The sequence below is a fragment of the Tamandua tetradactyla genome, chromosome 18 (assembly GCF_023851605.1).
Source record: "Tamandua tetradactyla isolate mTamTet1 chromosome 18, mTamTet1.pri, whole genome shotgun sequence".
Taxonomy (NCBI): Eukaryota; Metazoa; Chordata; class Mammalia; order Pilosa; family Myrmecophagidae; genus Tamandua; species Tamandua tetradactyla.
Genome location: NC_135344.1, coordinates 72,602,202 through 72,628,131, shown reverse-complemented (window position 1 = coordinate 72,628,131; position 25,930 = coordinate 72,602,202). Strand labels below are relative to the sequence as shown.

Here is a 25,930-nt window from a genome sequence, read left to right as displayed (position 1 = left end):
CATGAGTTCCCCAAGCCGTAGGGGCCAGCGCCCCTCCCCCACAGGCTGCTTCCCAGAGAGGAAAGGAAAGGGACTTTACCAGCAGCAGGGTTGAGCCCAACCAAACACCAATTGTGGAAATAATTAACAAATTCTGACTACTAAAAATAGGCCCCCTGCTCAGGTGAACCTGGTCAAAGCAGAGGTCACTCATTTCTGCCCCAGCGCCAAGAGGGCAGGGCTGACTGAAAAAGAAAAAAAAAAAGAGGAAACAGGTTTTTGTGGCTGTGTTTCTACAAAGGCTTGGCTGCCTTCAGATAAAGTGGCAGGATTTCTCAGGCTGCAACTGACACAAGCATAGGCAGAAACAAGCTCGTTTCAGGGCCTGTCTGGAGCCTGTGCCTTCCCCAGGGGAGGGGTGAAGCCCAACTCAGGTGGAATCCCTCCCTCAAGGAATTCAGACACCAGGGCTTGGTAATTTGAAGCCATTAAAATCAGCCTACAACCTCTCCTCTGTCTCCACCACACCCCCAGCAGGGAGAGTCTGCCAATGTTCAACATATCACATCATCTTATGCTGGTGGGATTCGCAGGCAGACAAGTGCCACATACTGGGCAGGATAAGAAAAACAGAGCCCAGAGACTTCACAGGAAAGTCTTTCAACCTACTGGGTCTCATCCTCAGGGAAAACTGACACAGGTGACTCCGCCCCTTGATAGGAGGGCAGTTTGGTCTGGGAAAATCCAGCTGGGGTCTATAATGCCTAAGTAGACCCTCCTAGGGGTAGGGTGAAAAAGGCACCATACAAGCAGGGCAAGAAACAAGAAAACAAGAACTGAAAAATTATCCTCTGTTAAACAAAACTTAAGCTAGAGGTCAAGATAAAGCTGAACAGAATGTCAAAGAACAGAGAGACAACAAATTCATCCAGCAAGAAAAACCTAGTTAAAGAAGTGAAAGTAATCTCCAGAACAAACTAATTAAGGTAATTAAATGCCTAGACACCAGCAAAAAATAACAAATCGCACTAGGAAAATTGAAGATATGGCCCAAAGGAACAAACCAGCAATTCAAATGAGATACAGGAGCTGAAACAATTAATTCAGAATATACGAACAGACACGGAAAACCACATTAAAAACCAAATCAATAAATTGAGGGAGGATATAAAGAAGGCAAGAAATGAACAAAAAGAAGAAACCAAAAGTCTGAAAAAGAAAATCACAGAACTTATGGGAATGAAAGACACAGTAGAAGAGATGAAAAAAACAATGGAAACCTACAATGGTAGATTTCGAGAGGCAGAGGACAAGATCAGTGAACTGGAGGATGGAACATCTGAAATCCGACAAGAAACAGAAACTATAGGGAAAAAAATGGAAAAATATGAACAGGGACTCAGGGAATTGAATGACAATATGAAGCGCATGAATATACGTGCTGTGGGTGTCCCAGAAGAAGAGAAGGGAAGAGGAGAAGAAAAACTAATGGAAGAAATTATCACTGAAAATTTTCCAACTCTTAAGAGAGACTTAAAATTACAGATCCAAGAAGTGCAGCATACCCCAAAGAGAATAGTTCCAAACAGACGTACTCCAAGACACTTACTAATCAGAATGTCAGAGGTCAAAGAGAAAGAGAGAATCTTGAAAGCAGCAAGAGAAAAGCAATCCATCACATACAAGGGAAGCCCAATAAGACTATGCGTAAGATTTCACATCAGAAATCATGGAGGTGAGAAGACAGCGGGATGATATATTTAAATTATTAAAAGAGAAAAACTGCCAACCAAGAATTCTATATCCAGCAACATTTTCCTTCAAAAATGAGGGGGAAATTAAAACATTTTCAGACAAAAAATCACTGAGAGAATTTGTGACCAAGAGACCAGCTCTGCAAGAAATACTAAAGGGAGCACTAGAGACAGATACGAAAAGACAGAAGAGAGAGGTGTGGAGAAGAGTGTAGAAAGGAAGCCTATGAGTAAAGGTAAAATGAAGGAAAGCTAGATACGACATATAAAATCCAAAAGGCAAAACGGTAGAAGAAAGTACTACCCATGTAGTAATAACACTGAATGTTAATGGATTAAACTCCCCAACCAAAAGACATAAACTAGTAGAATGGATTAAAAAACAGGACCCATCTATATGCTGTCTCTACTCAAAGGACATGAGGGCAAGGACACAGACATTTGCACACCAATGTTTATAGCAGCATGATTTACAATTACCAAGAGATGTAAACAGCCAAAATGTCCATCAACAGACGGGTGGCTAAACAAACTGTAGACATACATACGATGGAATAGTATGCAGCTGTAAGAAAGAATAAAGTTATGAAGTATGTAACAACATGGATGGACCTTGAGGACATTATGCTGAGTGAGATTAGTCAAAAACAAAAAGACAAATACTGCATGGTCTCATTGATAGGAGCTGACATTAGTGAATAAACTTGGAATATTTCATTGGTAGCAGAGATCATCAGGAGATAGAAATAGGGTAAGATATTGGGTAACTGGAACTGAAGGGATACAGACTGTGCAACAGGACTGAATATAAACACTCAGAAATTGACAGCACAATACTACCTAACTGTAATACAATTATGTTAAAACACTGAATGAAGCTGAATGTGAGAATGATAGAGGGAGGAGGCCTGGGGGCATAAATGAAATCAGAAAGAAAGACGACAAAGATTGAGATGGTATAATCTAGGAATGCCTAGAGTGTATAATGATAATGACTAAATGCACAAATTTAAAAAAGGTTTTTGCATGAGGAAGAACAAAGCAATGTCATTGCTGCAGGGTGCTGAAAATAGATGGTAATTAACATTTTAAAATTTCAACTTATATGTTAGACTAAAGCAAAAAATGTTTATTTGTTACAAAATTTATATTTTGACTAGTGCATCTCCTAATATAACTTATGTAGATAGTTGGCTGAACAACATAAGTACATGGAACCTTGGGTAGGATATGAGATTTTGTTGGTTTGTACAGAGTGATGCCCCGATGAATCCCAGAGTGATTTGGTCAGTGAGTGGAAAAGTACCTGCAATGTCCTCTTCGGGGAATGGTGGGAATGGGGTAAAATTCAACCTCCCCAAGTTGAATTCTTGATATTCTCACAAGCAGTGTGGACAACCAAAGCTATAGTCTGAGCCCCCAGTCTTGGGGTTTGTTCATATGAAACTTAACCCCACAAAGGATAGGTCAAGCCTACTTAAAATTAGGCCTAAGAGTCACCCCCAAGAGAACCTCTTCCGTTGCTCAGATGTGGCTTCTCTCTTCAGCCAACACAACAAGCAAACTCACCACCCTCCCCCTGTCTACGTGGGACATGACTCCCAGGGGTGTGGACCTTCCTGGCAACGTGGGACAGAAATCCTAGAATGAGCTGAGACCCAGCATCAAGGGATTGAGAAAACCTTCTCAACCAAAAGGGGGAAGAGTGAAATGAGACAAAGTGTCAATCGCTAAGAGATTCCAAACAGAGTGGAAAGGTTATCCTGGAGGTTATTCTTATGCAGTAAGTAGATATCACCTTGTTATCCAAGATGTAATGGAGAGGCTGGAGGGAACTGCCTCAAAATGTAGAGCTGTGTTCCAGTAGCCATGTTTCTTGATGATGATTGTATAATGATATAGCTTTCACAATGTGACTCTGTGATTGTGAAAACCTTGTGTCTGATGCTCCTTTATCTACCTTGTCAACAGATGAGTGGAACATATGGAATAAAAATAAATAATAGGGGGAACAAATGTTAAAATAAATTTAGTTTGAAATGCTAGTGATCAATGAAAGGGAGCGGTAAGGGTTATGGTATGTATGATTTTTTTTTTCTGTTTTCGTTTTATTTTTCTGTTGTCTTTTTATTTCTTTGTCTGAACTGATGCAAATGTTCTAAGAAATGATCATGATGATGAATATGCACCTATGTGATGATATTGTGAATTACTGATTATATACGTAGAACGGAATGAGCATATACTAAGAATGTTTGTGTTTCTTTCCCGTATTTTTTTTTATTTAAAAATAAAAATTTAAAAAAGATGTAATGAAAAGGCTGGAGGGAACAGTTTGAAAATGTAGAGCTGTGTTCCAGTAGCCATGTTGCTTAAAGATGATTGTATAATGATACAGCTTTCACAATGTGACTGTGTGATTGTGAAAATTTTGTGTCTGATGCTCCTTTTATCTATCTTATCAACAGATGAGTAAAATACATGGAATAAAAATATATAATGGGGGAACAAATGCTAAAATAAACAGATTGAAATGCTAGTGATCAATGAAAGGGAGGTAAGGAGTATGGTATGTATGAATTTTTTTCTATTGTCTTTTTTTTTTTTAATTGATGCAAATATTCCAAGAAATGATGATAATGATGAATATGCAGCTATGTGATGATATTATGAATTACTGATTATACATGTAGAACAGAATGATCATAAGTTAAGAATGCTTGTGTTTTTTTTTTTTAATTTTAAAAATTAATAAAAAAAGAAAAAAAAAAGGACAAAGCAGATGGGTCTCCGGACCAGATACCTCGTGAAACCTAGAGGCCAGCCACTCCATAACATCAGCTAGTTCCATCTCCCTACCCCATATTACTGACAGCACCTTCCAAGTGAAAAAGTCAGAATGACCATAGCCCAAATACCCCTAAAGAGTGGGATAGAAAGATCAAAGGTGATGGTGGAATTAGACAGAGAATGTAGGGTTTAACAAATGAATATGATTGCTGAATCATTAAATTGATATTTCTTTTAGTCTCCAGTATCTTAGCACACCTACAAGTAAAAACCTAAAATTGTGGAAATTCAACCCATACCAAACCCTGAAATATGTTCCACAACTACCTGTGTTGCTGGTTTTTGAAATTTATTGCTTTTTTGTATATATGTTATTATTATTATTATTATTTTTGCATGGGCAGGCACCGGGAATCAAACCTGGGTCTCCAGCATGGCAGGCGAGACCACTCCCTGCTGAGCCATCGTGGCCCACCCTGTATATATGCTATTTTGCACAAACAAAAAAAAAGAAGAAAAGACTGTGATGATAAAAAAATATTTATTCCTTCTAGCCTTCTATTTTCTGGAGTTGCTAGAAGGAAAAATCTGAGATGATGGTTTGGTAGCCCATGACAAACTGTGGGATCGATCCTGTAGCTACTTATTGAAGAGTGGTTTGACAACAATTGTTTTCTTTCTTTGTTTTGTATATATATTATACAATTTAAAAAGTTTTAAAAAACTGCTAAGATGTGTAGTTAGCAGTACAATTATAAAAATGTTCTTTCATCAATTTTAACAAATGTACCAAACTATTGCAAGGTGTTAATAATAGGGCAGTATATAGGAACTCGCACTTTGTGCATGATTTTTCTGTAAACCTACAACTTCTAATAAAAAAAAATGTACTGGTTAAAAAAAAAATGGACAAAGGACTTGAATAGACATTTTTCAAAAGACAATAATACAAATGGCCAACAAACAACATGAAAAGATGTTCAACATAAATAGCCATTAGGAAAACACAAATTAAAACCACAATGATAAATGACTTCACATCCACAAGGATGGCTATTATTATAAAAAAGGAAAATAAGAGGGTGCAAGAGTACTTCAGCGGCAGAATTCGCACCTACCATGTGGGAGACCGGGGTTCGATTCCGCCCATGAACTTCCCCAACAAACAAACAAGCAAACAAACAATGAAAAACCAAACAAAAATTCAACAAATGGTGCTGCAATAAGGGGATTACTCACATGAAAAAAGAATGAAATGTGACTCCCACCATACAGCATACAAAATAATAATAATAATAAAATCGAAAATAAAAAGTGTTGGAGAAGATGCAGAGAAATTGGAACTCTAGTATATTGTTGGTGAGAATGTAAAATGCTGCAGCTATTGTGGAAAGTAATATGGCAGTTCCTCAAACAGTTAAATAAAGAATTACCAATCCTACTTCTAGGTGGGTATATACCCAAAGAGAATGAAATCAACATCACAAACATGTACTTCTACACAAATGTTTATAGTAGCACTATTCACAACTGCCAAATGCTGGAAATAACCCAAATGTCTATCGACAAATGAATGCATAAACAAAATGAGGTACATACACACAATGCAATATTATTTGGCCATAAGAAAGAATGTAGTTATGACACATGCAGCATGGAAGAACCTTGAAAACATTATGCTCAGTAAACAAACAATACACACAAGGACAAAAATTGTTTGATACCACTTATAAGAGATGACTAGGAAAAGAAAATTCACTTTAGTAGAAAGCAGATTAGAGGTTACAGTGGGGGAAGGGGCAGTGTATGTTTGCAATGAATGAATAAATAAATAAATAAAGCCAGCCAACCAGCTAAGAAGAATTAGCAAAAAAAAAAAAAAAAAAGGAGTAACTAACTAGACTTCACAGTCAAAACCTTTTGTTCAAATCTCCACGTATTTGGAGAAATTATTTCCAAACCATGTTTTCATAAAGGACTTTACATAAAAAATAAATAAATAATTCTTATAAATCAGTAACAAGATAACCACAATTTTAAAACTGAAGATTTTGACAAAATTCACCAAAAAATATATAATGGATAGCAAATAAGCCCAAGAAAAAATGCTCAACTTCTTTAGTAATCAAGAAATTAAAATTTCTATGTGATGCCACTACACATCCACCAGAAGAGCTAAAATTTAAGAGACAGAACATCATATAAGGATGTGGAGAAACTGGAACACTGATACATAGCTGGGGGTTAGAGGTAGTGTGGGAATGCAAAGTGATAGAGCCACTTTATAAATGAAAATAGTTGATGGTATCTTCATGTGACTAAGAAGAATTATTCATATCCTGCCATTTTTTGAATAACAGTCTTAGTGGCTGTTACACTGCTTTGTACTTCGATCTCCTTACCCCAAGGGTTGCACCAAAGCATCAACACTTTTTAAGGGCTACTTCCTTGTTTAAAGTCAACTGGCTGTGAGCTCGACTTTGGAATTTGCTATCCATCAATTTCAGGTTGTTGAGATTAAGATATGGAGATTAATATGCGATTCTGCCTTTCCCAAAGATATGTATATCCTTGAAATAAATTTATTCTTGCTCATTACAGACCAGAGTCTAAGCATATTCATCTAATGGCAACTTAACACACCAGAGTCTATGCATATTCATCTAATGGCAACTTACTGCCACACTTGAGAGATAAAACTATGCCACTAGGTTTGCAAGCTTTTCCATTTTACTTAATTACAGCAGTAAAATATATCTCCTTCTAAAACAAAAGAATCCAGAATTCGTGTAAATATGCCTGGCAACGTGGGGCAGAAATCTTGGATCAAAAGGGGGAAGAGAGAAATGAGACAAAATAAAGTGTCAGTGGGGGCAAAGGTGGCTCAATGGTAAAGTTCTCCTTCTCACCTGCTGTACTGGAGACCCCGGTTCGATTCCCAGTGCCTGCACATGCCAAAAAAAAAATCATAAAAAACAAAACAAGAAAATAAAAAAACGTCAGTAGCTGAGAGATTTCAGAGTCGAGAGGTTATCCTGGAGGTTATTCTTACGTGTTGTATCGATATCTCCTTTTTACTTAATGTGTATTAGAGTGACTAGAGGGAAGTACGTGAAACTATAGAGCTGTGTTCTAGTAGCTATGTTTCTTGAAGATGACTGTATAAATGATATAGCTTTTACAATGTGACTGTGTGATTGTGAATACCTGTGTCTGATGCTCCTTTTATCTAAGGTATGAAGAGAAGAGTAAAAAATATGGATAAAAAATAAACAAATAATAGGGAGGACAAAGGTTAAATAAATTGGGTAAATAGAAATATTAGTGGTCAATGAGAGGGAGGGATAAGGGGTATGGTATGTATGAGTTTTTTTCTTTTTTCTTTTTCTGGATAGATGCAAATGTTCAAAAAAATGATCAGGGTGATGAATACACAACTATGTGATGATACTGTGAGCCACTAATTGTATACCATGTATGGAATGTTTGTATGTTAAGAATGTTTCTATGTTTGTTTGGTAAGGTTTACAATAAAAATATTAAAAAAAAAAACAAAATGAATTATCTTGGTATTTTCCTTTTAATGGCATTACTATTATAATAATTTAAGGGATAGGAAATATATATTTTTAGATATCACTGCTATTCCAACTCTGTAAGGAAAATCACTACCCTCCTCTCTATGTGGGACATGACATTCAGGGGTGAAAGTCTCCCTCACAAAGTGGGACATGATTCCCAGGGATCAATCTAGACCTGGCACTGTGAGATCAATACTGCCTTCCTGACCAAAAGGGGGGAAAGAAGTGTAATAAAATAAAGTATCAGTGGCTAAGAGTGATCAAATAGAGTCAAGAGGCTATTCTGGAGGCTACTCTTATGCAAGCTTCAGATAGATATTGCTAATTGGCATGGTTTGCCAGACCCCAACCAACATCACTCTTATTAACTCTTAAGAACACCTAGGGCTCTGACTGAGACTCTATAAAAATTTCATGCACTAAGTTTAGTTTTCTGAAACCTATAACTTCCAGAGGGTTCCTAGGCCAGATAAATCCTGAAATCCAGAGAGACCAGTCTCTCCAAGATTAACACCTTATTATAACCCCCATCCATTATTGTTCACACCCCTTCTCAAGATGAAAAGTCAGAAAAGGCATTGTCGAAAGCCCTATAGATTAGAAGGATCACAGGACAAGCAGTTATTATAGAGAAAATAGGATTTAATAAATGAGTACGGTGGCTGAATCACTATATTTGCATTTCTTTTAGCCTCCAGTGTTTTAGAGCAGTTAAAAGGAAAAATCTGAAATAGTGGAATGGTAACCTGTAACAAACTCTGAAATCTGTTCTGTAAATACTTGTTGAAGTATATTTCGAAAATAATTGCTTTTTCTTTCTGTTCTTTGTATATTTGTTATATTTCACAATAAAAAACATTAAAAAAAATCACCGTTATCTCTGAATAATTTTATTTATAATGAAGACAAACATTCAAGTTGCTATTTAGGGGTACCAAAGCAGCATTAACAGCTACATCAACAACTAGCGTAAACTGAACATCATTTGGTTGAAGAAGTTGCATTAAGAACTCCTTAAAAACAAAGGTGCTTCTTAACTCTGTCCAAATTATACAAAATACTTGAAAATTTTCTATCATATTGTAAACCACTGATTGTATACTGTGGATGGGTTGTGTGTGAAGATTTCTCAATAAAAATATTTAAATTTAAAAAATTTTATCATAGTGGGGAGTTACAAGTGGGTGAACATTTCTGGTTGGCTAATGTCACTATTTAAAACTATTCCATATCATACAGCCTCATCTCACTCTTCCCCTTTCTTCCTACCTGTCTGCTTCTCTCAAAAATACATTTACATCTGCATCACTCCAGAAAAAGAAATAAAAAGAAAAAAATACATTTAAAAGTTTTCAGAGCTCCCTAATGGTCACAAAATCAGAACTTACCACCTGATAATTTATATTGTTATATCTGACTATTGTACTTAAGAAAATCTAATCTATAACTTTAAATTCAAATGTATCAAGCAAATAAATTATGGCAGTTTCCCAGACTTCTATGATAAAACCCCCCTGGAGTGTTTGTTAAAATACATTTCCCACGCCTCTTCCCTGGAGATTCTGATTTAGTTGTTCTGGAATGGGACCAGGAACTCATATTTTTAATAAGTATCCCAGTGGTTCTTACCATTAGGGAAGTTTGAAAACAAATCAATTCAGGGAATTTTTAAACAACACTATAAAACCTCTCATTTGAAAAGGATTCACTTAGGGTAATTTAAAATAGTAGACTTCCCCACCATATCAAAATATTTACATATATAACATACATGCGGGAGAAAGGAAAATGTATCCTCTTAATTTAAAAATAAGCACATTAGGTGGCCTGATGGTCCCCTTTTTTTCTATGCTCATTTCCTTTTTTTTTTTTGCAGAATGATAATTCCTTGGGAAAGTATTTCAGCTTACAAGATTGATCCTCAAGAGTATTCGAATAATCGTACCATATTTAGTTTGTCCCCTTTTTTACTAATTCTTAATTATGTTATAAATGTTCCATAGTTTTCTTCTTCTAGACCGACTGTTTCAATCTTTTCTGGGTAGGACAGGTAGTAAGTGGTATCTACTGTTTTTTTTGTCATGGACTCTGAACTACAACCTTTAACACTGGCTTCTCTGGAAGTCTATTTTCTCCTCTATTTCAGGTATAACATTTTTCTTGGCAAGATACCCCCTCTGAAGATTTTTAAGTATTTTACTTAAAATACTTTTAAAGACTATTTTAGTCTCAACAGAAGCTTGCAGAGCAGTTTAAAAGCCTTTGATTTATTATTCCTGTATCTTTTAGATTTTGTACAAAATGACTTAAGTTACAAACTATCTTTTTCAAAGCCTCCTTTATTGCTATTTCTACAAATCGCTTTTTTTAAAAATATTTTCACTGAAAAATCTTCACACACAGACATTCCATGCATGGTGTACTATCAATGGCTCACAATATCATCACATAGTTGTGTAGTCATCATCATGATCATTTTTAGAACATTTGCATTACTCCAGAAAAAGAAATAAAAAGAAAAAAATTCATAAATCCCATATCCCTTACCCCCTCCCTCTCACTGACTACTAGTATTTCCATCTACCCAATTTAATTTACCCTTTGTCCCCCCTATAATTTATCCCTTTTTAATCCATATTTTTTTTAACTCATCTATCCATAGTCTGGACAAAAGGCGCATCAAACACAAGGCTTTCACGACCACAAAGTCACACTGTAAATGTTTTGTTTTTACACAATCTCTACAAACTGCTTTTGATACTGGGGGAAAATCAGACAATTGGGAGAAAGTTACTGCATCTCAGTTTCTCAACTTAGACCTACTTAAGGTGGTGAAAAAGATCTCAACATCTGATTACCTTACACAATGCTTCTTTCGAGTAGAAAACAGTAACTCTCTAAGCAAATTTTCTTAGATTACATAGGTATTACTTTAGAAAAAGGAATCTGACTAATCCATTTTGGGGATAAAATGTACATATGCTTAAAAAGTCCAGTTATTGAAAAAATTGCCAAAAATGTGTAGCATTATACACATTGTAAAGTTTACTCAAACAAGGATAACATTCATCATACACACAGTAAAGTTTAATCAAACAAGGATAACATTAATTAGTGGCAAAGTCACTAAACAAATCCTAAAGTCTAACAGTACAGTTCAATATGGTTTTAACTTTTAGAATAAACATGTACTACTTTTATAATCAGCAAATAAAAATCACTAAAAAAAAAACAGGTCAATTTCTACTTTGTACATACTTGTTCTGAAGAACTATAGGGTTCTGAATAGAACTCAAGAGGAAAGAATATTTGAGCTGGCAGGTAAAAGTCTGCTTCAGACAGAAGTAGAGGGGAAAAGGTAAAAGGTTTTTCAATTTTTTGACATGTTTCCAACTCAGTCAACAGAATAGTAAAGAGAGCAAAACAGTTAGGACAGAAGATTAATCCAGTAAATGTAAACTACCCTTTCGTAGTTTGCTAAATGTTAACATCTTTCAAGAATCTGAACGTAGCAGATAATTCATAACACTATATAAAGTAAATACATTATAAATGGTCAGTTTGGTTTAACTTGACGTGTATATTACATTTAAAATACCGCAAAGGTAAACCTATGATATAAAATAGAATAATATTAAGATAGCCCAATTGCTTAAAATATAAACAACCAATATCCTAGATAAGTCAAAGGCAAAATATAGTAGGAGTTTAGAGAAGTAGAACAAGCACTAGAAGACTTGTGCTCCTAGTTTTAACTTTTTCTAGTAAATGAGGTTCATTCCAACTCTAAAATTCTACCATTCTTTATCTCCTCCCACGTTTCCTCAACATAGATGTTATCATGACCTGTATATCCAATAAGCACTGGTCTAAAACTGATTCTCCTCATAACTTCAACAAAATCAAATTAACTGGGTGACTTCAAATTACACAAGTATGGGAATTTCCTTTAGCTATCATACCTAGCTGGCTCATGCAATTATTTATGATTTAACATTTAGCAAGCCTCTATCTGCCAAGCAATGGAAGTAAAAATAAAAACAACACAATCCTAGTCCAAAGAGAATTTGCTGTTTTAAATGAGCAAATAATAAATGCTACAGAAGTATGACAGCAATAGCACAAAGGTATCATTCCAATCAGATGCACGTCTACAGAGGAGGAGCTGGGAATTCCAAGAGGTAACACTAAAACAGAGTCCTGAAAGTTTTGAAAGCTGACTATGAGACAGATTAGATAAAAGGTAGAAGGATAAATAAGTACACAAATGTGCACACACTCACACATATCCACACAAGAGAGTAGGACACGTCGAAGAAATGAAACAAACCAAAGTGGGGAGAAAATGTAGCTAAAAAAAAGTAGCAAAGGGTCACATCACAAAGCACCTTGTCATTGAGGAGTTTGCTCTTTATGCTGAGAAACTGTAATTTAAGTCTTTTTAAAAAGTAATGCCATAATTTGAACCGTATGTTTCAAAAATGACCCTGGTGAAACTCTGGAAGATGAACTGAAGAGAAATTAGATAAGAGACAAGGTGATTCCTTAAAGCATAAGGATCAGATTGGGGTTGGGGGGGGTGGAATAACAACAACACAGAGGCTAGAATGATACCTAAGTTTTCAGCTACAGCAACAGATAAGCAGAAGTAAAAATAGTCTAAATAATTTAAAGAAGCAATTAGCATTTATGTGTTGCATTTATATTCTAAGAGTAATAACTAAGCAATGCCTCAAATTTTAAAAAATAAAGTTCTCATTACTTTATTAGATAATATTTACAAAAGAGATTAGCTTGAACAATATTTTTTTTAACAATGTCAAGCATCTGACTATAAAGGACACACTTCACCAATACACTTAGAGTTTGTAGCGAAAGTAATACAGGCAGTTGCATTTACAATTATCTATTTGCCCTGGTGGGTATTTAACACACACACAGGCTTTCCAGAATTAAAACAAGCATGGGGGATATTCACCTGCAATTGAGGGAGTCTGGGTAGAATGGTAGAACCTCCACAGTTCTACCATTCTAAAAATGAGTTATTGAGTTTACTGACTTCCTTCTAGCCCTACCGGGTTCTAAATTGTTGCAACTTCCATAAACCAGTAGAGGGCTGCAACAGCTCAGAGAAAATGGTTAGAAAGCCTTACAAGCACCTCTGGCTCTAGCAGCTGAAACTGGAAATACTAACCAATTCTGAAATAAGAAATCTAATAGCTATTATAGTCACTACACTGTCAACAATGGAAAGAGTCACAGATTCTAGAAGGGGTCAGGAAGAAAACCTCATATCCTAAAAACCAGAAATACCTTTTAGTTAAAAATTCTGCTACCACTTCCTTTCTCTCTGAAGCAAAATTGTAAACTGGAGACCAAGCAAAATCCCACTAACAGAATAATTAGGGGAAAAGGTCAATCAAAGTGAGTTAGCAATTCACCACTTCCTTTCAGACCCCATTGCTCAATAATGCTGCTACCACACTAATCTTCCTAAAATGATTACTTCATTAGGTTACTAACAATTCTTTTCTGTACACAGTACAGTTTTAAATTCCAGCTTTCCCTTGCCTAGATTTCTACTTCACGCATTCAGTATTATTTTCAACTCCCCTAGTCAGACCACTTTAACTATCATATAGAATATGAAACAGAATTAAGATGGAAAAGGTCAAGCTTTTCTGAAATACTTAACAATAAAAACAAAAGGATTTTGCTGTTTTAATTTCACTCCTTTACCCACCCCACGCCAAAAGACAAGCTGTAGTAACAGATCTTTGCAATATATCATTTCAGATGGGTCCCTGGACCAGACAAGTCCTGAAACCTATTAAGGCCCAGCCTCTCAGCTAGTTTCATCTCCCTACCCCCTATTACTGACAGCCCATTCCAACATGAAGAGGTTAGAAATGGCCATAGCCCGACTAACCCTCAAGAGCAGGACAGAAAGATCAAAGGTGATGGTGGGGTTTAACAAACAAATATGATTGCTGAATCAATAAAATGATATTTCTTTTGGTCTCCAGTATCTTAGAGCAGCTACAAGTAAAAACCTAATTCCTACAATTAGGAATTGTAACCCATACCAAACTCTGAACTCTGTTCTACAACTAACTGTTGTGATGTACTTGCTTTTATGTATATATGTTATTTTTCACAAAAAAAAGAAAAAGAAGTTGACTGTGATGATAAAAAAAATATTTATTCCTTCTGGCCTCCTATATTCTGGAGCAGCTAAAACGAAAAAACTGAGAGGATGTAGCCCATGACAAAGTCTGGGATCTGTCCCGTAACTATGTATTGAAGAGTACTTTGAAAACTATTCCTTTTTCCTTCCTTTGCTCTACATATATATGTTATATTATACTATAAAAAAGTTTAAAAAAAAAATAGCGGGCACATAATTTAGCTTAAATAAAAGACTTAATTGCTTAGATAATTGGTGGTAAATTTAAGTTATACACAAAATAAAAACTATTGGGATAAAGGTGACGTCATAAATTATTACCAGGAGAGTTTTATCTTAATTTATCATAATTTCTATTTCTGTAGAATAAGCCTATATCTTGAAAAATCATATCTTTATCTCCACAAATTGTTTATGCTAATGTAAGTAATAAATTATTCCTAATCCACATACCACACTATTATTCCCACTATAGCCCAACAATAGCATGTGGTCATAACACAACTTCAATTACAGCCTAAAATTGTAGCTTCCATATAATTTCATATCAGAGTTGAATTGTCTGGACCTTATTTTAGTCATGATCTATTATCTCACTTTTCCAGTCTCCCACTCTCTTACCAACACAGTCTCTCACACAAGAACTCAAAAACTCTATTTTAAAAAGCCAGCAGGGGGCAGCCCACAGTGGCTCAGCAGGGAGAGTTCTCGCCAGTCACACCGGAAACCCGGGTTCGATTCCTGATGCCTGCTCTCATTTAAAAAAAAAAAAAAAAAAGCCGGCAGGCTCTAAACCAGTTTAGGATAGTAGCATATATGTATCATAGGTAGCTCTTTTGTGCAGTGCAATTCAGAAAAACTTTTCCTTACCAAAACATGCTGACAATGATGAGAGATATGGTAATAAGGGATCAGGGCATAGTAAATTCAGTACATTCTAACTGCTGACCTAAGGAAGTAACATGAAAAAGTCACTACTTTGAAAACTCCAACGCCAATGGGAAAGAATAAGTATGCATATGGCCTTTTTAAGTTACAGAAACACCCATAAAACACAATATTCCCCATTTTAACCATTTTTAAGTGTACAACTCAGAGGTATTAATTATATTCACAATGTTATGCTAACATTACCACCATCCATTACAAAGACTTTTTCATGACCTCAAACTCTGTATATATTAAGCAATAACTTCCCATTTTCCCCTCTTCCTGGGAGCCTACAATCTACTACGTCTATTTTATTTTAGACATTCCATATAAGACGAATCATAACTTATCTGTCCTTTTGCATCTGGCTTATTTCACTCAAACTTCATCCATGTTGAAGCATGTCTCAGAAGTTCATTCCTTTACTGGCTGAGTATTATTTCATTGTATATACATTTTTTATTTATCTATTTTTGTGTTGATGGGCACAAGTTGTTTCCATCTTCTTAGCAACTGTGAATAATGCTGCTATGAAACTGATGTACAACTATTTGTGTGAGTCTGCTTTCAACTCTTTTTGTACACGTTTAAGACCAAAATTGCCAGGTCATGTGGTAATTCCATACGTAACTTTTTGAGGAACCACAAACTGTTTTCCACAGTGGCTGTAGCAGTTTTCAATCCCATCAACAATATACAAGGGTGTCAATTTCTGTGTCTTCACCAATACTTATTTTTTTTAATAATAGCCATCCTAGTGGGTGTGAAGTGGTATCTCACTGTGACTTTGATTTGCATTTCCCCCACGACTATCTATACTGAGCATATTTTCACACGCTTATTGGCATTATACATCTTCTTCAGAGAAAAGCAATTCACGTCATTTGCCCATAGTTAATTGGGTTATTTCTGTTACTGAGTTGTAGTACTCCTTTATATATTCTAGATATTAAACTCGATTAGATATACGCAGCGCAACTATCTTCTCCCATTCTGTAGGCTGTCTTTTCACTTTTGTGATAATGTCCTTTAATGAACAAAGGTTTTTATCTTTTCTTATTTTGTTGCTTGTGCATTTGGTGTCATAGCCAAGGTCATGAAGGTTTTCCCCCACGTTTTCTTCTGAATCTTATGGTGGCTTTATTTTTACAACAAAACATTTCCTTATATATATCCAGGCATATATAACTGAATAAAAAGGCAAATTCCATTGACAATACAAATATAAAAAAGCTTTATCTATTAAAGAAAAGATTCTATGAAAAAACAATGCCTAAATAAAGCAGCTTAGGACTATTCAAAAATGTAATAGCTCTACATCAAAAACGGAACAAATTTCTAACCCGGCAATTCTCAGTTTTTGGACTGTAGACCTACTTCAGGACCAAAAATCCATGGATCTTTTCTTCTGAACACATATTCATGAAAAAAAAAAAAGTTTGCAATATAACTTCAAAACTTACAGAACCTGTTCCCAATTAAGGATACCTGTTTAAATACCGCTCTGCTAGATTTTAAGCTCCACACAAGCAGAGAATGTCTTCAAATGTACATAGGGACCTAAAACCTTAATGTCAAAACAGCCTCCCAAATGATCTCACTGCCTCCAATTTGAGTTCCATATAACTTACAGATTTATTTTCTAAAACAACTCATATTACATCATTCATCATCTTGGAAATTCATATATACTAAGTCTCTCATCCTAATAATCATAGCCTTTTTTAAATTGTTATCCACCTTTTCTTGTCAATCCTCTGTTATCAAGCAAAAGTGATTCTTATTCATTCAATAAATATAAGCTGATCATTTACAATGCAGTGCATTTGGGGATGCAACAGTGAACAAGATGGACATGATCCAAGTCCTTACTGTGCTCCTTCCTACACCAACTAGAGAACGGTTTGGATTTCAGACTATGAGATTGCCTTCACTTGCAGTTTCCAATCCCAAACTCCTGCCTCAACAATGTCAAGCACAGTGCTGTACATAGACACATCACTTTAAAAGTCTTCAATGGAACACAGAATTTAAAGTTTTATTATATTCATAAGATTTGTTCACTGTAGTAAAACCAGATAATTCAAAGACGTAAAAAGACAAAAATTCCAGTTAGCTTCAAATCATGAAGACAGCCCACGATGTTTTCGGACTAGATCTTCAAGACTTCTCACTCATCATAAAAGCCATAATTCACAATACTTTTCTTTCCCTAAAAAACACTCAACGGCGGGCCACGGTGGCTCAGCAGGTAAGAATGCTCGCCTGCCATGCCCGAGGACCCGGGTTCGATTCCCGGTGCCTGCCCATGTAAAAAAAATAAAAATAAAAAAATAAAAAATACTCAAAATTTACCTACATTTTATCCTTTTTTTCATTTAGTAATATCAGTTCTTTGAAGATGTAATTTTGTAAGGAAGCAATACAGCCCCCATTGCCTATTAGATAGGTATGACTTTAAATACTAAATGTGAATCTCATCTGTAAAGAGAGTAAGATAAATTTTGGTCACTGCAAAGAGTGAATGAGAAGGTATGTGGAGAGCCCATTACCAAACACAGAGTATTTGCAATTATGTGATACTAGTCAATAAGCATTTCATAATATGACTCAAGTATGAGATGCTTCATGCTTTCCCCTGCACTCAAAGGAGTCTCAGTTTTCTGCTAAGTCTTTCCCAACATTTTGAATATACAAAAGCTATATAGAGGCAAGGGAAATTCTTGGACTAGGGATGTCAATGACGTAAAAAAAGTGGTTAAAGAAGTATCACCCCAATGGGTGGTGATTTGGAGAGAGCCAGTTTCTTTGGGTATCTGTGAAGGGGTGGTGCTGCTGTAAAATAAAATTTATGAAGTCAAATGATAATGATAGATTAGGAAAAATATCTGTAACATAACACAGAAGATGAAAAATTTCTAATATACAAAGATAGGCACAAAGGTCAAAGAATCAGAAACCTTTTCATTTATATAGCTTGTATTGTAACAAGCATATATTAATATTGTAATTTTTTAAGGTCCCAATACAAATATTAAAAAAAATTATTTGTTTAAATTCTTGACTGACATACTTCAGGAACTTCTGCGTTAAGGGGGAACAAAGAGAGATAAATGGCTAAAGCTCAGGAAGAATCAATTCACATAAGAGAAAATGTAAATGATTATTTAATTCTCCAAATTACTGTAGCTAGATAGAAAGATAAAAGCCTTAAAATGTAAAATGAAAGTGGTAACTGTCATTTAAATTAAATAACACAAATTTAAATTGTTCATCAACAACTGATAGGTAAAGATCTTAATTTCACTGGGAAAGTATTAGCAGTCTGAGAGCAGTAATGCCTGAAGGGGAAGGAGGAACCACTAAGGGGGAAAAGGGACAAAAGAAAGGAAAAATGAGTAAGCCAATTTGCTATCAACCGTTCCTGTTTACTTTACAATAATATGAGGACAAACAGAAACTTGGTAAAGAAGTAACTGTTGCCTGTTCAACTGAAGGTTAAAGGCTATTACTCATTTTCATCTGGGGATGTAATAAGAATCCTGGAAAATGGGGATAATTTCTGAAGGTTAAATAAGCACTATTGGATGGATCACCTCAACTATAAATATATGAATGAACGAAGTCAACCTTAATGAAGCGACATGAAACAATTTTTTTCAAAGTAATAACACTTAAATTTATATAACACCTCCTAAACTTCAAGTTAATTCTTGAGTAATAAGATTTATAGTTAAAGATATTCCCGTGACAACTTTTTAAAGTGTTTCCTTACCTCAACAGGTAAGACACAGACTCTCATCATATGAAAATAATATATTTGAAAGTATCTAACAACCAGAACACAAACCTTAAAAAAAAGTAACTTCCAAATAGTGAGAATTAAACTGGTGAAAAGGGTTTATTTTAACTCAGTGGTTGCAAGACTTGATTATAGAACACAGGAACACAGTCAAGGTTTTACTTCTAAGTAACAATATTCTTCTGCAAATGTGGTAGTAAACATTCTGTGAAACTTAATTTTCTTACCCTCCAAATAATATTAATATTCATCAGTACCTCTGAGATTCAAGCATTTAGAAATCCTCAAAAAAATGCTATAGACGGCCATGGTGGCTCAGCAGGCAGAGTTCCCCCGGTGCCTGCCCATGCAAAAAAAAAAAAAGCTATAGAAATATGTATTATAATTATCTTTAACATCATTAACTACTACCACTAATTAATAAGGTACTATAAATAATGCTTTTAAATGTTTACTTCTCTACTTAAGTCACATAAGATGTATAATGGAACAGAAAGAAAACTATACTATGTGGCTTCAGTGTAAAAGACAATACAAGTATATGTCTTTCTTTCCAATTCCTTTAGATTTGCTAATGCTTCTCTTTCATGAGTGAATTTCAAAGAAATTACTCCAGATAATTATAACCCGGATTCAATCCATAGCTCAATACATCAAATGAGCTGACAATCCTGGTTTAACCTATCTCAGAGTTTTGAAATTCAAATGAGATTGGATGTGAAAAGTACTTGGTGAACTACAAAGCATTATACTTTTTAAGGTACTATTATTTTTTTATTCTGAGTCGATATGGTGATTTCGAAGGAGAAAGAGCCACATATGGTTTTATTCTCCGTTAAGAAGTCAGAATGTCTGACAGATACAGGACATATGTAGGAGGAAGAACAATTTAAAATCTAACAAGCTACGAGGTTCTCTAGAAAACTCTTTCAAGCAATAAGATAGTTAAAAATATGGCATTAATTGCTAATCTCTGTAATATTTTCCCCAATTATGCCCCAAACACAAACTGATACCCAGAAAGATAAACGTACATATTTTGAAACAATTTTAGCATAAGATGTTAAGGAATTAAAGAACGCAGCTTTTTAATTTGGAATTTTTAAAAACCTAAGAAGTTAATTTCACTCTATAACTTGCAGCTTCATAACTTATGTCCATTACTTACCTCAATTTGGAAACACTACTGAATTTAAACTTAATATTCTCAGGAATTAAATTTCAATTTAAATTTATTTGAATTTTGGAAGGTGTCACTAATCAGAAAACTTAATTTTGGATGCCATTTTCTAATCTGGACAAACTCAAACCTTCTATTACTGAATCTATTCCTTTATTAAAATCTTGAATGAGTTTGCTTCTTTATTTTTCCTTCAGCCACTCTGATTAACGTATGCCTCTTTAGAATAATAACATTAATATAAAGGTGAGTCTTTTAGGATAGCCTCTTGTAACATTAACAAGCACGGTCTTTTTGTAGACAGTGAGAGTAATTAGCTTCTGACACAATATTAACAAAATAAAAACTGTATCAGCTTCTCATAAAAATGTCCATCATCCTTATATTCCTTCCTTTCTCTCTCCCTCATTTTTGGTTGTTTGTGTTTGTTTTTCTTAATTTTTAATCCAGCCAGGGGAAGGCAGAATAGTTGCCCCCCCAAGCATTTTTCATGAAGTCTAAAATTTAAGAAACACTACCTTAAAACTCTTCCAAAAAATAAAAAATAAACTTCAAAACCAGCTAAACACCCTTAGAGAGAGAGCAAAGAAAGAGTTAAAAGTGGAGACAATGGAGTCAAACTGCAGGAGTAAGAATTCCTGCTGTTGCTTATTTAGTTGTATGAATATCAACATATCACAAAACTGCTCAAAGCCTCAGTTTCAACAGCCATAAATTAGAATACTAACAGTATCTTTCTTAACAGTATCTGTTTTACAGGTTGTTATGAAAATCATCACTTCACCTAAAACTTTGAATACAGAAACCTGCATATTCCAAGTGCTGAACAAATGTTACCTATGATTAACATTATCCTTATTTTCAAGTCTACATATACTCTGTATTAGTATTTGTATATAATTACACTATTCACATACTGGTTACCAATATTACCAATTTAAAGGGCTAGGAGAAAAAGTTTTTAAACTTACCAGCAAAAACAAACTATGAAAAACTTTGTTTCAGTAATTTTATGTATCTTAGATCTACCAGATGACCTCAACATGATCTATTCAAAGCTGGGTTTATAAAGAAAATTATCTCTAGCTTCTGCCATATCTAGAAACAGACAGATTAACATAGCTACTTTCCACTCCCATCCCCATTTAGGGTTTGTGTTTATGTGGGTTTTAGGAATTTAAAAGATATTTCCACTATTACTTTTTAAAAGCATTGTATGGTAAAGAAACAAACCAGATTATGTGTGTGTGAGTATATACAAGAATATTTCCAAACCTACATGAAGAAACAACAAATTCTCCAGAGGAAGTCAGGCTCTAACAACTGCAATATTTAAAATCTTCATAAGAGGCTTTCCTAAGATTAGAAAAAAGTGGGAATCAGAAAATGTATCTATAGGGAGTGATAATCCGTAAACCAACAGACACTGAAAAAAAAAAAAAAAAAGACCTAAGCAGAAACCTAGGGATCTAGACAACGTTATGCTTTTTAAAAATTATTTCTTTTTTCTGAAAGCACCTTTTTCACTCGAATAAAGTTTATACAAGTGCTTTTCATATAGTATTCTCATTTGCTCCACCCAACAATCCTGCATTTATGTAGGAAATATATTTTTATAGATTAAGAAGGCAGGATTCTGAAAGTTAATATGATTTGTCAAAAATCACAATGTTAGGAAGTAACAAATGAATTTAAACCTAGGTCTTTTCGCTCACATTTCAACGTTCTTTCCACTACCCCATGAAGCTACTTCTAAAGAAAGAGACAAATTATCATCTTCACAGAAAGAAACTTCTAGGCCAAACCACAGGCTGTTTGAACTAGCTTTGTTGTCTTCCGTAGTCTGTTCACCTTTCTACATCTTTATTTTCTCATCTGTAAAATGAGGAAATTGGATTAGAAAATTTGAGATCCCTTCCAGCTCTAAGGAAAAATCTCAAGACTATACTATTTTTGCTGGTTAAGGCATTAAAAAAAAAATACATGTTATGGTTAGCAACAAATTCCAAATAAGAAAGGAGTGTCAATCAGTAGTTCTTAAGCAACCTATTGCAATTACTGGACAAATTCTTCATGCTTTTCTAACAGATGTTGCTTACACATCATATTTAGGTACAGAAAGCAGTCTAAACCTCTCATGAACTATGACAGAAATAACACATCTCACTGACAGTCTCTTTTTAGATTGAAATAACACTATTAAAACATAAAAGTGGTATAAAATATTTAACCACTGGTTAAATACCAAAAATTGAAATAATATTTTTACTATTCTTTGTATTCTTTAAAATAAAATCTATTTTCTAACAAAGCGTTTTTCAATGTCCCTACCAGCATTTCTCCAATCTACTTCAAAATATCAGTCACATTTTTCAACAACTTCCATAGAAAGAAAAATAACATATCAGCATCTTGATAAAATCATGTTCTTTAAATTCATTCCATCAATTTGGCATTTCTCTCTCAATAAAATTCAAGCTTCCCCCCCCTTACATTAAAGAATTACCACAGATTGTACAGCATATTTTTACCTACTAAGTTCTTTCCTCATCTAAATATTTTTGCTCTCTGTACTCCTCCTCAAATATTCTTCATAGAACACACAACCAGAGATTTCCACTTTCCCAGCTGTGCCTCTTTCATAAAACTATTCTAACGACTAATATAGAAAGCATAAGAGATTAAGAATATTAAAGGCATCCTGCTCTTTCATTCTAATTTTCCTCCCATAAATACTACATAACAAGTAGATTTTCCTTCATTTTAACATCTTGCTTGCTCCTAAAATAGAACACACACCCTAAACAGTCATGCTTGACTTTAGTCAAGCTGTATGCAGTCCTTGAGAAATTCAGTTAGTGCCTGGGTCAACTATAAAAGATCTGTAAGTAGTAAAGCCTTTTTCCCCTTGTCTATAATTTCTAGCAGTAAACACTTCAAATTTTTAAACGTCTAGCCCAAATTAAAGGTTTTTCCAACAACAAGATTAGTTACTACAACAATTTGATCTTACACAGTCGACACAATCTCATTTTGTTTTTAAGCTACTTGGCACCAATAGAACACATGTTCTGCCAGTTCTGAGCTAATCTCCAGGAAACCCTTTGTATAATGATTGAAGAAACTGAAACAGATCAGTGCCCAAGATCTTTAACAGCCTACTTTAGCATATGTTTTTAATAAAGTTATATTTTACTGGTTTGCCTTCCTTTATAATTTACATAAAGCATTTTAAAATAAAAAGGGAGACATGTACAAGAATAGAACGATGGCATGATTGATAGAATGATACAGCAAATGTGGCAAAATATAAAAATTAGTGGATCTAGTATAGGGGAGAGAGGGGGATGTTGGGATTCTCTATATAGGGTTTGAATTATTATTGTAACTTTCCTGTGAGTTTGAAACATTTCAAAATAAAAAGTAAATTAATTAAAAGGGAATACTGAACACGCAAGTCCATTTTAATTTCAGGATTAGAGATATTTCCAAAGCGTTACAGATCACTGGGTCAGCAACGCATTTCACCGCGTTAAGCCGAGGGTGTGCAGAGAAAATAACAATCCCAATAACTACACTGCTTAAAGTATATCCTCCCTTTCAATTCGTGCAATATTGTTAACTTCCCATCCTGAAGTGTTATACTGTTATTACTAAAACAGCTGTCAGCTGGGTTTCAGCAACCTCTTTGTACAGCCGTTTATTAAACGCTTTGGGATCCTCGAGGATGCGTCACACCACATTACTTCTCAAAATGAGATCTAAGAACCTGACTTGCTCCCAAGGGTCTACAAACATCATTCCAACGGGCACCCGAACTGACGGACAACCCTGGCATTTACAAGAGAACCGCAGCGTCGCCGAGAGCCACCGACGCGGCAACCTCCCCTTCTGCTGTCCACCGCCACCTCTCCCCGGCACCCCGGCACGTTTGGCCCTCGCAGCAAGAGGCTGGGCCCGCGCCGGCAGCCGCCTGCTCTCGGCCCGTGCGGGCGCGCGGAGGACCCGCCCGCGGACTCCGCCGTCCGCGCACACTCGCGCACTCACACGCGCGCACACGCGCTCCTCTGGCCCCGCCATGTTACCGGAGGCGGCGGCGCCGAGCGCGCCTGGGCCGGCAGCGCCAAGGGAAGGGAGGTGCCCCCGCCGAAACACCCCGGCCCGCCCTCTCCCTCTGGCCCTCTCCCCCGGGCCTGCCCCCGCCCTGCACCATCCCGCGCCCCCGACAGCGCCCGCGCCGCCACGCACACCCGGCCGGCCGCTCGCACCTGCGCCGCCGACCCCGCACGCCCCGGACAGAGGCGGTGACCCGGGACGGGCGGGACCCTGCAGGCCGTAATGGCCTGTCACCCGCAGGCCGCGGGACGGGGCAGCCCTTACCTCGTCAGGCTGGACCGGCACAGCACAGCCCTGAGGTCCCCCTCAGGCCGGGGCAGCGCGGAACCGAGCTCTCCTGCCTCCTCTCCGCTCGCCACGCCCCCTCTCCCACACGGACCCCCGCGTCACGCCCTGCGCGGAAGGCTTTAGTTCCGGGACGAGGGACTCTGCGTTGTCGTCGTCGTCGCCGACGCCGCTGCGACCGCCACGAACGCCGCCAAGGCCGGGTTTGAAAACATCTCCGGTCCCGGACCGTCTCTCACCACAACCTCCTAGCTCCCAGCGCGGCGCCGCCCGCCGATTGGCCTGCGCAGCGGCACGTGACGCGGCAGCAAGGGGACGGGCGGCCAGAGCTCCGCCCCCGGCGGCGCCTGCACCTTCCGCCGGGCGGCTCTGGCTTGACTCGCTAGATCCTGGCTGAGAAGTGCGCCGCGCCGTGGGCGGGGTCGGAACGTACCAAGTACGAGCCGGTGTCAGGTGGAGGCCTGGGCTCCTCCCTTTGTGCCGGTTCCTCGCCGGGGAACTAGCGACATTTCCCGCCCCCCCCTTCCCGGACACCCGGGATACCATAGCTTCCTCTGTCCCTGTCAGCCGGCATGGAAGGGAGGGGGCTCCCGGGGAGAGGAAACGCGGCGCCATCGACGCAGTCAGACGAACGGGCCCCGTAGCCGCGGGTGCCGGCGACCATGGCAGTGGCTGTGACTGTTAGTTGCTGAAAATGGCGGCGGCAATGACGAGGAGACTCCACATGGGGTATCCGTGTGTTGCTTTTGCAGAGCCGGGGGAGCGAGTCTGAGCGTGGACCCGGTGGAGGCCGTGGTGTGGAGCCACCAGCGTGGAGCCGGCGCCGACGGGCGGACGACGGTGGGGTCAGACTCGGAAGTTACTGTCACCGCCCTGGCGCGCAGGGGGTCGGGGGCGCCGCTTTGGTACTTGGACCCGCCTCCGCTCACAGCCTGGCCCACCTCTGGCAGAAGGAGCCTCGGAAGAGCAGCGGTTGGGAAACATTTACCATCTCTACAGTTTACACCGCCAGGAAGCAGCATGGACCCTAACCTTCTTCGGGACGCATTTTACCTCGAGCGCGATCTCGGAGGATTTGTTAATGCCTTCCTTGAACCACTCAAGTGTTACCCTAATTGGAGGGAAACCATCTTCTCCTTTATCGCTAAAGTTGCCCTTCAAATTCCCACAGCACCGAATACAGTTACAAATCACAGATGATGGGAAAGCCAGTTCCCAACACAGTATTATATACAGCATAAAATTGTATTAAAGATCACTATTTTTTCCTTTTCTAGACACCTGATTTCTCCTGCGTCTAAAACATAAGGTTCCATATGAATAGTT

The 25,930-nt window shown here is 37.1% G+C and overlaps 1 protein-coding gene across 3 annotated transcripts in view; it reads right to left on the bottom strand.

The window, feature by feature from the left end:
- ANKRD12 (ankyrin repeat domain 12) overlaps nt 1–24,880 on the bottom strand; it is a 162,655-nt gene extending 137,775 nt beyond the window's left edge. For 2 of the 3 annotated variants that reach the window (XM_077135963.1, XM_077135965.1), the window contains exon 1: nt 24,584–24,879. The gene's annotated coding sequence lies outside the window, so the exon portion shown is untranslated. Of the gene's footprint in view, nt 1–24,583 lie in introns of all 3 variants that reach the window. The other variant, XM_077135964.1, reaches the window with a different exon arrangement.
- Nucleotides 24,881–25,930: the final 1,050 nt, after the last annotated feature.